Source organism: Bos indicus x Bos taurus, chromosome 18 (genome assembly GCF_003369695.1).
Source record: "Bos indicus x Bos taurus breed Angus x Brahman F1 hybrid chromosome 18, Bos_hybrid_MaternalHap_v2.0, whole genome shotgun sequence".
Classification (NCBI taxonomy): domain Eukaryota; kingdom Metazoa; phylum Chordata; class Mammalia; order Artiodactyla; family Bovidae; genus Bos; species Bos indicus x Bos taurus.
The window spans coordinates 37,285,796-37,298,903 of NC_040093.1; positions in this window are offsets into that span (position 1 = coordinate 37,285,796).

Below are 13,108 nucleotides of genomic sequence, written 5' to 3' on the forward strand. Positions count from 1 at the left end.
GGAATCAAGATTGCCAGGAGAAATATCAATCACCTCAGATATGCAGATGACACCACCCTTATGGCAGAAAGTGAAGAAGAGCTAAAGAGTCCTTTGATGAAAGTGAAAGAGGAGAGTGAAAAAGCTGGCTTAAAACTAAACATTCAGAAAACTAAGACCATAGCATCTGATCCTAGCACTTTATGGTAAATAGATGGGCATGCAATGGAAACAGTAACAGACTTTATTTTGGGGGGCTCCAAAATCACTGCAGATGGTGACTGCAGCCATAAAATTCAAAGGCGCTTGCTCCTTGGAAGAAATATTACGACCAACCTAGACAGCATATTAAAGATCAGAGACATTACTTCGTCAACAAAGGTCCATCTAGTCAAAGCTATGGTTTTTCCAGTAGTCATGTCTGGATGTGAGAATTGAACTGTAAAGAAAGCTGAGCACCAAAGAATTGATGCTTTTGAACTGTGGTGTTGGAGGAGACTCTTGAGAGTCCCTTGGACTGCAAGGAGATCCAACCAGTCCATCCTAAAGGAAATCAGTCCTGAATATTCATTGGGAGGACTGATGTTGAAGCTCAAACCTGATGCGAAGAATTGACACATTTAAGGAGACCCTGATGCTGGGAAAGATTGAAGGCGGGAAGAGAAGGGGACGACAAAGAGATGGTTGGATAGCATCACCAACTCAATGGACATGAGTTTGAGTAAACTCCAGGAGTTGGTGATGGACAGGGAGGCCTGGCATGCAGTAGTCGATGGGATCGGAAAGAGTCAGACATGACTGAGTGACTGAACTGACTGATAAGATATTTATTGTATGACAATGTTGTAAGTGCTTGTGTGTGTGCTCAGTCACTCAGTCATGTCCCTGAGTCTCTTGCATCTCCTGCATTGGCAGGCGGATTCATCACTGTGTGACCTGGGAAGCCTATTGTAAGTGATTAACTCATATCAAATGCTTTAATTAGATATCAGCAAGTCTGTGGAGTAGCTGTTACTATGATGTTATTGTACAAATGAGGAATCTAGGACAAGTTGTTTGATCCCTTAATCTCCATGGCCCACACTTTGAAAGTGGTGAAGCCAGGATCTGAATCTAAGCAAACTCTGCCTCACAGACTGCTCCCAAACACTTTAATGTGCTTTACACTTAGGTTGACGGTCATCTCTGCCAGGGAAGGAGAACTGAAAAACAGCCAGAGCCATCTTACTGTGCATCTTAGTCTATGCATGTAACATTCCCCAGGATTACACAGAGCATAGTCTGATGTGTTATGTCTGTGCTTCAGTGTCCTCATCTGAAAAATGTGGGCAGCAATAATTTCTACTTCTAATTGAGGTTGAAATGAGGTAATATTTGCAAAGCATTTATCATGGCATCTGAATTTTAGCAAGTCTCTTATTTAATCTCACTTGCTTTCTTACTATTTTGTTCTATGTGCTATGAACAAAGATTATCATTTTATATAACTATAGAAATTTGATAGAAGCAATAATCTTCTTGCAAATTAAAGACACATGTTAGATAAAGAATGATAGGAAATATAGTAGACAATGCAGAAAAAGGTGGTTATGAAAGAGAGGATTCTGGGGAAATAAAAGGTATGGAAGACATGAAAGAGAAAATATATGACAGACGAAAAATATGGACTTCAAGTGAAACCAAAGAGAAAAATGAAGAAGGAACATAGAACATTTCATAAAATTCCTGAATAATCTTAATGCTGATAATGCTATTATTAACAAATTTCAAGATAACTTATAAACGGGGCAGACAATTCCACCTTCCTTTAACACACACTATTACAACCCACTCCAGATACTCTTGTAATGTACTTAGAAGTGTTTGCCAAGAGAGACTGAGATTTTTGAAAGCAGGAGTTGTATTATTTTACACCTGCTCAAATTTCTATCATTTAGCAGCCTCTGTAACATAGAACTCAATAAAAGTTGAAGTTAAATATTAAAGTTTGAAACATTTAAATAAATATGCCATGTCTTGTTAATTTTCCATAACACAGATGCATTTAAAAAATATATATTCTTATTATCCTTCAATTTCATTTTATGATGATTTAGAAGTTGGTGACTGTTCCACAAAATGGTATGCTGAAAGAGAATCTACATTTTATGGCATATTATTTAAAATTAATTTTTATTGTAAGTATTTGCCCTAAGTAATGATCATCAAAAACTGAAAAGGAGGGATGGCAGAAACATTTGCCGTGCTTCTAAGTTGGTGGTTGCCTACAGATCCATTCTACTCAAATTAATTTAGGTCCTTTGGCACATTTATACTAAACTCACATTATTAAAAATGCAAACTATGCCAAGACAGATACTGAAGTATTTCAGTGTGAGTTAGTTGCACTAAAGTTTTTACTGATACACAATTATGAAATATTCAATGAATGTAAAGCATAAATATAAATATAATTATTGCATAACATTTTTAGTAGAAGAAAATGGGACTTTTCATAAGTTCAGAGGAGATATTATGATGATTAGTTATTGAAATATACATCACAGCAATATTCCAAATAGGAGGAAACCCTTGACTTCAGAATCAGAAGGCAGCATGCTCCTTGTCATTGTGCTTTCAGGTAGGTTCTGGTTGAAACTTCTACTTGACATAGATGGTGGAGGGACATGTGTGCAAGGGGCACGAAAGTGGACCAGCATTTGTCCAGTAGCTTTTCCATGAATACTGTCATATGAGTACTTTAAAAAAATATGGACTTATTTGGCTGTGCCAAGTGTTAGTTGCAGCGCACAGGATCTTTGGCCTCTGTTGTGGCATGCAAGATCTATTCTGGAGAGGGAGGGAGTGTATTTGCTTTACAACGTTTTGTTAGTTTCTGCTGAACAACAAAGTGAATTAGCTATATGTATACTATAGCCCTTCCCTCTTGAGCCTCCCTCCCGTCTCCCCCATCCCACCCCTCTAAGTCACCACAAAGCACAGCAGCTTCCCACTAGCTGTCTCTTTTACACATGATATGATCTTTTTATGAATTAGCTATATGTATACTATAGCCCTTCCCTCTTGAGCCTCCCTCCCGTCTCCCCCATCCCACTCCTCTAAGTCATCACAAAGCATAGCAGCTTCCCACTAGCTGTCTATTGTACACATAATAGGATCTTTTTAGATCCTACCATTTTTGTAATATGCGAACTCTTAGTTGTGGCATGTGGGATCTAGTTCCCAGATCAGGGATGGAACCCAGGCCCTCTGCGTGTGTTCTTAACCCATGGAAGCATGGAGACTTAACCACACTGGACCACCAGGGAATTCCCCTGTCATCTGACTTCTACCCATATCTTAACGACTGATGTTCTGAATCAAGAACTTATTTTCATTATGATTAAAATTTCAGAGCATAGTTACTGATCATTTGAGACAAGACCCCAGGTTCGATGCAGGATACAGGAAGCTTGGGGCTGGTGCACTGGGATGATCCAGAGGGATGGTATGGGGAGGTAGGTAGGAGGGGGGTTCAGGATGGGGAACACGTGTACACCCGTGGCGGATGCATGTTGATGTATGGCAAAACCAATACAATATTGTAAAGTAAAAAATAATAATAATTAAAACAATTAAAAAGAAAAGACCTTATGCTAAATACAAGAGATAAAATTGTGCGTTCAGTTACTTACTCATCCAACAAGAGAGGGAACACATCTAATACATACCTGAATCTGTGCTAAGTTTTGGGAATGTAACCGCTGTAAAACACAGCCCCCTTTGTTTAAAGAGTTAAGTAAAGCACAATCCTTCTATCAATAGAAGCCCATGTGGCTCAGTGGAAAGAGCATATCCAACAGGATGAGATAGACTTGCCTTCTATCCCTGTACTCCTCATCTATTCTAATTGTCCCGTAAACCAAATAAAATTGCCAAAACTGATTTCTCATTTTTAAAACTGATGGAATACCAACGTATAGGATAATTGTGAGAATCAAGTAATATATTCTGAGAATCTAGCATAGCACCAACAAATTCTAGACACTGAGTCAATGAATTGATCATATCCTTTTCATAACATCCACACCAATGTTACTATAAATACATTGTGTATAAATATATGCTATGTTATTTATTAATCCTCATATTATATATTATTTAGTCTCCATAAACAAAGACTTTGATTGCAAGTATTGCTATATTATTTTTACCATACACCTATAGCAAGATTTAAGAATTTTCATATAATCTTAAGATTCAGGGGAATAAAATCCTCTCTAGATATATGATTGTTCTTACACTACTGAATGGAAAACTTCATTTTAACATAACATTCACTGTCACATAACATTGTATAACATTCTATAATTGTTAAAATGACAAAAATATAGATAATTAACTATTCAGCAATTTATGAATAGCTCCTATTTTGGTGAAAGAAGGCCCTGACTATTAGGGAAATAGAAAAAATACTTTAAAGATATTATAAATAAACTAAGTCTAAGAGCCAATTCTGACTTGTTTTGGAGGTCAAATTTTAACAGAGAAGGGAGTACAGAAGAATATTGAAGAAATTGTCATGTATAGGTATCTTCTATGTATAATATTAGGCATGATGCTAACCATTTAAAAATTAGATATATCAAGATAGTAAAGATGTAAGATACATGATATTGCCCTTAATTTGCCATGAGAAACATGAAAAAGGTAAGGAAATGGGCACCCACCAAAGTATGAGTTTTTAAAAATCCACATGTCATTTGCCCCAGGTGATATGACAGGTTAGCAAAGCCACATTTTAATCACAAGTGTATGGATCTAGCATCTTTTGGGGAGAAAGATCTCTGCTGTAAAACCAGGTACCAAGTTTTGGGTAGGAGAAAACTAAGGAAATACATCTAATATTGCTGCATGACTATGTGTGTTTTTACTGCCTCAAATATAATCTAAATCTTAATAATCATAGCGGTATCGTCCATTCCCAAAATGGAAGAATAAATTAAATTCCAAAGCCTATATCTGAAAAGTAATTTTCATGTTTGGTAGTGAGCTGAATTATTACCTATTTTTGTACAGTATTATAATATGTGAATATCTATTTTTATTTATTTATTTTTAGAAACTAGTTATAGATAAACTAATGTCCATTTCCCCTATGGTTGCCAACACATGTATTAGGTTTTATATGATAACCAGTGTAAAATTCATAATGCTAATTTGAGCCTTTTTTAAATGAGTCAGACCAAAAAAGGCCAAAAGTAATTGGAGAGGAGGAAAGCATAATGCTATGCTTGTTATGGCTCAATATTTCTGGATGACTAAGAAATCTACAGCAAAGCTTATCTATTAAGTAGTTCTCAGAAAACTAGTCTCAGACTTAATTTCTCTCCCTCCAATTCTAATTGTTAATTCATGTGTAAATACTAATCCACCTCAAGAAGTAGCAATGAATGTTATCCGATATAATGTGCATGATGTGTGGTGAACTAAAGCTCTGTATGTTCAAAGATCTACTGTGGCTTTCTGTGTATTAGTGCATTCCCCTCCCTAAGAGGAAAGAAAAATAGCTAACCCTGGGCTGTATTGTACACTGCCTTCTCATAATTTGTGCTGGTATCTGTCTGTCAGCATTATTTCCTTTGGTTTATCACTAGCAGCAAACAGATTAGTAAACATCATTAGCTTGAGTCTAGTAACTACAATCAAATTATCTTTGACCGGAGAAATAATCACACAAGAAATTGTTTGCCATTAATGGGATCTGAGTGTTCCACTGAAGAGAAAAATCTGGTTTAATTGTTGAAGTATTGCATATCAAGAATTCCAAAAAATGATTTCCAAGAGTCAACATTATTTCATTAAAACTATAAAAATCCATTGTAAGAAGTGAAATTGATTTTAGAATATTTGGAAAACAAAGGAGTCCAAGCCTGATAAATAGAAGTTTGAGTTTGCACTTGATGGTTAGGGAAAATGGTAGAAGTTAAGTTTCCTGAGGTTACAATGTTGTGTGATCTATACATACTCTAGAATATCACCAAGTGTCATACCCCTTTAAAACTGTCTTTCCAAGACAGAAAAGTGATCTAAGACTTTTCTTTAATATTTGTGCTTTGAAGTGAAATGTTCAGTTCATCAGGAACATCTAAAAAACTTCCCCAACTTCAATTTGTATTACTAAGAATTCATAATCTCCTAACATTATCCACATTCAAATGAAATACTTCCAAGAGCCTACTGTACTGTGTATTCTCAAGCAAAGATGGGACCACAAGGAAGACACTCTCATTTATGTTCCAAGAAGCAGCATTTTAGTCACTGTCGTATAGATACGTCTTACAGAAGTACGGTTTAAAAAAAGAATGTTTTTAAATGAATGGTAGGCTATTAATAATTTTCGATCTAATGCTTAATTATATGCCTCTAGCTTGAGAGTTAGAATTTTATTGTATAATGCCACTTTAAGGATAAAATTTTCACCCTGTGACAATGTTAGTTGTTTATATGGAATGAAAGCACTTTAGAATTGAGCCCAATTACCCATTCTTTGGGCTTCAGCAATAAAATTAAATCCTTCCAAAATCATTGTGTTATTTTTTTCAAATGAGTGTCTAAAAGATTTTTTACATTCAAAATAGAAAACTCACTTTGCATTTAGATGTAATGAGGATATGTGCATTTTTTCTGCTAACATTATTCCTGAGGTAACAATTCAGAATGACTGAAACTCTTACTTTGAGAAATATTACTTGGTGAATCAATAGATATGAATCTGGATGAAATGTAGATATATGATGAAAAGCAGGATTGATCTTTCATTAATCCTTAATGTTAACAATTGTTGGAAAGAGGGGTGGGAGAACTGTCTGTTATCTTAATGCTTTCTCATTATCAGGTTGTCTAGATAAAGTACAAGATGGCATATTAATTGGGAAAAATCAACTAAATCTGCTTCATCTAAGTCCAGGGAAGTCAAAACCACAAACATTAAAAACTCAATAACAAGCAGTTTCTACCTAAAATACACTCAGTTTGGGAATAAATCAAAATGTGTGTCCTGCTTTGTGATGAAAAGCCTTACCAACTATTCCAGCTTCTATTATTCTATGTTCAAAGCATCACAGAAATGATAGTCAATAAATATAGATGGCAATATACATAGAGATACCATTGCTTCAAATTTGTGTCCAAATCATCTAGGTAGCTTGCTAAAATGTAGTATTACAGACCAAACCTAAACAGATTCAGTATCGCCAGAGATTAGAGCTAAGGAATCTATATTCATCTTTACATGATGTGTATACCTATTAATGATTGAGGTCCACTGGGATAGAAATTTTCTCTAAAAAAGAAAATTTGCACTTTGTTATACCAAATTTGTTAACTTATTGGAGGAGTTCCTACTCTCTCTGGTCGTTATCCCTAAAAGAGGGAGAGTCCTACATTATTCATGTTTCAACCAACCACATGTTGTGGGAATTCACTGAATTTCACTCATCCTTATATTCTTATAACTGCAGGCAAGGTTTCACACTTTCCAGGTACTGCTTTAGTGGTATTTCAAAATTTTGATGTCGAGTGCTTTCTTAGTTCTTAAACATATTGCACAACACTTCTGGCTTCTTGATATGTAACTCAAAATACAATTCCAAATGGAAACCATTTTATTTTACTTTATTTTTTTAAATTTTTTAAATTTATTTTATTTTTAAACTTTATATAATTGTATTAGTTTTGCCAAATATCAAAATGAATCCGCCACAGGTATACATGTGTTCCCCATCCTGAACCCTCCTCCCTCCTCCCTCCCCATACCGTCCCTCTGGGTCGTCCCAGTGCACTAGCCCCAAGCATCCAGTATCGTGCATCGAACCTGGGCTGGCATCTCATTTCATAAATGATATTTTACATGTTTCAATGCCATTCTCCAAAATCTTCCCACCCTCTCCCTCTCCCACAGAGTCCATAAAACTGTTCTATACATCAGTGTCTCTTTTGCTATCTCGTACACAGGGTTGTTGTTACCATCTTTCTAAATTCCATATATATGCATTAGTATACTGTATTGGTGTTTGTCCTTCTGGCTTACTTCACTCTGTATAATAGGTTCCAGTTTCATCCACCTCATTAGAACTGATTCAAATGTATTCTTTTTAATGGCTGAGTAATACTCCATTGTGTATATGTACCACTGCTTTCTTATCCATTCATCTGCTGATGGACATCTAGGTTGCTTCCATGTCCTGGCTATTATAAACAGTGCTGCGATGAACATTGGGGTACATGTGTCTCTTTCCCTTCTGGTTTCCTCAGTGTGTATGCCCAGCAGTGGGATTGCTGGGTCATAAGGCAGTTCTATTTCCAGTTTTTAAGGAATCTCCACACTGTTCTCCATAGTGGCTGTACTAGTTTGCATTCCCACCAACAGTGTAAGAGGGTTCCCTTTTCTCCACACCCTCTCCAGCATTTATTGCTTGTAGATTTTTGGATCGCAGCCATTCTGACTGGCGTGAAATGGTACCTCTTAGTGGTTTTGATTTGCATTTCTCTGATAATGAGTGATGTTGAGCATCTTTTCATGTGTTTGTTAGCCATCTGTATGTCTTCTTTGGAGAAATGTCTATTTAGTTCTTTGGCCCATTTTTTGATTGGGTCATTTATTTTTCTGGAGTTGAGCTGTAGGAGTTGCTTGTATATTTTTTGAGATTAGTTGTTTGTCAGTTGCTTCATTTGCTATTATTTTCTCCCATTCTGAAGGCTGTCTTTTCACCTTGCTAATAGTTTCCTTTGATGTGCAGAAGCTTTTAAGGTTAATTAGGTCCCATTTGTTTATTTTTGCTTTTATTTCCAATGTTCTGGGAGGTGGGTCATAGAGGATCCTGCTGTGATGTATGTCAGAGAGTGTTTTGCCTATGTTCTCCTCTAGGAGTTTTATAGTTTTTGGTCTTACGTTTAGATCTTTAATCCATTTTGAGTTTATTTTTGTGTATGGCATTAGAAAGTGTTCTAGTTTCATTCTTTTACAAGTGGTTGACCAGATTTCCCAGCACCACTTGTTAAAGAGATTGTCTTTAATCCATTGTATATTCTTGCCTCCTTTGTCAAAGATAAGGTGTCCATACGTGCGTGGATTTATCTCTGGGCTTTCTATTTTGTTCCATTGATCTATATTTCTGTCTTTGTGCCAGTACCACACTGTCTTGATAACTGTGGCTTTGTAGTAGAGCCTGAAGTCAGGTAGGTTGATTCCTCCAGTTCCATTCTTCTTTCTCAGGATCGCTTTGGCTATTTGAGGTTTTTTGTATTTCCATACAAATTGTGAAATTATTTGTTCTAGCTCTGTGAAGAATACTGTTGGTAGCTTGATAGGGATTGCATTGAATCTATAAATTGCTTTGGGTATTATACATGATCCTCTACATAGAAAACCCTAAAGACTCCACCAGAAAATTACCAGAACTAATCAATGACTATAGTAAAGTTGCAGGATATAAAATCAACACACAGAAATCCCTTGCATTCCTATACACTAATAATGAGAAAACAGAAAGAGAAATTAAGGAAACAATTCCATTCACCATTGCAACGGAAAGAATAAAATACTTAGGAATATATCTACCTAAAGAAACTAAAGACCTATATATAGAAAACTATAAAACATTGGTGAAAGAAATCAAAGAGGACACTAATAGATGGAAACCATTTTAAAACAGCAGTTAGAAATACCTGAAATAATGCTATTGCTATAATAGCACTTCAAGTATACTAGAGTTTAAATAAAGTTTTGGCTGTTGTCTCAATTCCAAAGACTAATCTACCATAATTTTTATGGAACATCGAGCTATAAATTTAAAACAAGTATTTGACTAAAGGGTGGGATACACTGGATAAAGAAATGATTCATGTTCTAGGCGGGATGAAGCCTGAAGGCATAATATTTCATCACGTTACTCAGAATGGTGCATAATTTAAAAATTATAAATTGTTCATTTCTGGAATTTTCTGTCTAATATTTTCGTATAACGGTTCAGTTGACTTTAGGCAGCTGAAACCATGGAAAGTGAAACCTCAGATATGGGATTTCTCATACTTTTTCTACAGATCAGTCAGAGAGATCTGACATCTTAATATTATTGAGCTTCCCACTTCAAGAGCATATTATATTGCTTCCTTAGAAAATTTTGATTGTTTCAGTCGTTATTTCATAACTTTTAGTATAGATCACACACATATTTTTTTTAGATTCACATATATTTTGCTTATTTGAGCCTATTATAAATGTTATTTTATATAAAAATTTTCTCCAGTTGTTCAACAGAATTGATTAGTGTACATTGACTATGTATCTTATAAACAACCATGCTAAACTCACTATTTGTAAGAATTTTTTCACAGATTCCTTGAGATTTCCTATGTTAAAAAAATCATTTCATTTTTGGATATACAGTTTTAAAGTTTTACTTAGAAAAATCTATGATGTTGCCATTTTATTAAATTGTCTAGGATTTCTTATACAACGCCACATTTGTAACTTAAATAGTGTTTGCACTTTCATAAATTCTATGAGACAGAGTGAAAAAATAATGGGAATTCTTTCAATATAATTTAGTCTACAGGGGTCTTTTGTGACATTTCTTCAGGCGAGAATGATGAGTTTTTTCTTGGCGTTTCAATTGCCTGCTGCCTCTGCCACAGTTCTAGGCCTGGATTCTATCTTCAGGGCACAGGCAGGAGAGATAACAGAAGGATAAAATTATAGGAAGAAAAACAGATTTCCTTTACACTCTCCCTCTTTCAAAGGCCCACTTTCCTGGTCTTCTGGTAAGAAAAATAGATTGCCCTCAGAATTATTGATGACCAGGTTGCCTAATAGCACTCTAACAATCAACCTCTGATCAAAGGACTGAAAGAAAGGCATTAAAAAAAAGAAAAAGCAAATGGGATATCTACATGAGCTTCTCCAAAGTTTGACTTTCCTTCCAAGCATGCCTGCTTCAGAATTTTCAAGTAGTCATGTTTTGTCCAGAAATTTCAGTTGCAATCAGTGAGAAAGGAGGCTCTAAAAAGCCTGTGTTTTCTGGCACTAGTAGGATTAGATAATTTAATATAAAAATATTATTAAAACATTTAAGAAAATATGCAAATGTTATGCAAATTCTTCAAGGAAATAAGGAGAAAACATTACTCAATTCCTTGTATGAAAGCAATGTATCTTTGAATACAAGATCAAAATTGGGCACAACTTAAAAGAAAAATTCTAGGCCAAACTAAATCATAAACTTAGGTGTTTATATTTATATGTAATTCATACAATGGATTAGGGTAGTCATTAAGATAACTATGAAAATCTATACTTGGTGGCTGGAAACTATCTTTAAGTCAGCAGTAAGTACACACTACAAAATTAAAAAAAAATTTAATTGAAATTTAAAATTAGCATAATATTTAAATACATTTACTTAAAAATATGCCAGACATGTATGTCAATATGTAAATTATATGCCTTTAAATAATAAAAACATTTAAATATTAACAGTGGTTATATTTGGGTAAAGGAATTCTGATGATTTTCTCTTTTGCCCTTTTTGCATCATTTCTTTTTCTAATTTTCAATAATATACCTGGATTTTTTATGTAAAATAAATGTAAATTCATTTGCCATATTGGTAAATGAAATACTTTTTTAAGAGTTTTAAGGCATATTACACTTTTCTAAAACAGAGAGGGAGAAGGTACAAAATGTGTTCTGTTTTGAATTTTAAATACAGCACTACTGATTCTAAGAACTTGATCCCAGTACCCTAGATATTGAATGATTAAGGAAGCAAACATTTTATTTTATAATAATTATGTGCATTTTGAAATTGCTATTTTGTTGAGGGTTTTTCTTCATGTCATGGGTTTGCAGTACCTTATAATAGAGCCAGGCTGAGGACCAGTTAACATTAACAGTGTACAAAATCATAGACCTGGGCTCAAACAGCAGGTCTTTCACTTCCTCTTTGGGTGATCTTAGACTTGCTCCAAATTATTTTCAATGACTGCTATAAACCTGAGTTGAATAGTTTCTCTTGCTCCACTTAACAGCCATACATCAATGTTTGAAACAGAACTGGCAACTGTGGGAGTTTCTGAGAAGGGTAAATGAGACTGGAAGGTAATTGTGAGATGAAAAATTATTTTTCATAGCACACCCCTAGAATCTTTTGAATTTTATATGGTGTGAAATGAAATCAACCCTGAATATTCACTGGAAGAACTGATGCTGAAGCTGAAACTCCAGTACTTTAGCTACCTGACGCGAACAGCTGACTCATTGGAAAAGACCCTGACATGTTGGGAAAGATTAAAGGCAGAAGAAGAGGGTGACAGAGGATGAGATGGTTGGATGGCATCACTGACTCAACAGACGTGAACTTGGGCAAACTATGGCAGATAGCGAGGGACAGTGAGGCCTGGCGTGCTGCAGTCCATGGGTGCAAAGAATCGGACATGACTTAGCAACTGAACAACAACAATACTACTTTACATATTTAAAACTAAAGTACGAAAAACTGATGGCATGAGAGAGACAGGATGAAAATAATCTGGAAACTAATTGTGTGAACACAATGACTAACTGTGCAAACTAAAAAATGACTAATTGTGTAAACATATAAACATAGGAGAAAAATTCAAGAATGGGCAAGCAAATAACAGAGTAGGTACAAATATATAAATGGTATAAAGTTGAAATAATGTGAATTGCTTATTATTTTATCTTAGCTATATTTGATTTTGCTTGAAAATCAAAGTGATTACTTCTATTGTTACACACACATACACCCACACACCATATATATATGTTAAACACAAACACACATATATGTAATGGTATGTATATGTAAGTGTATGCATATACACGCACACACATAAAAATTCCATTCACATAACTTAACATATACACATACCATATATATGATTATGCAAATTAAAACAACATTTTCTATCTCACAGGTTATTAGTGTTAAATGAGCTAATTCATGCAAATATAGGCTAGATTATAATACTCAAATGTCAGCTCTCATTATAGTTACTATTACTATAAGCACATATTAAGCATATTAAATGAAAAGTTTGGCTCCTACTGGGTTAGATTATTTTATGT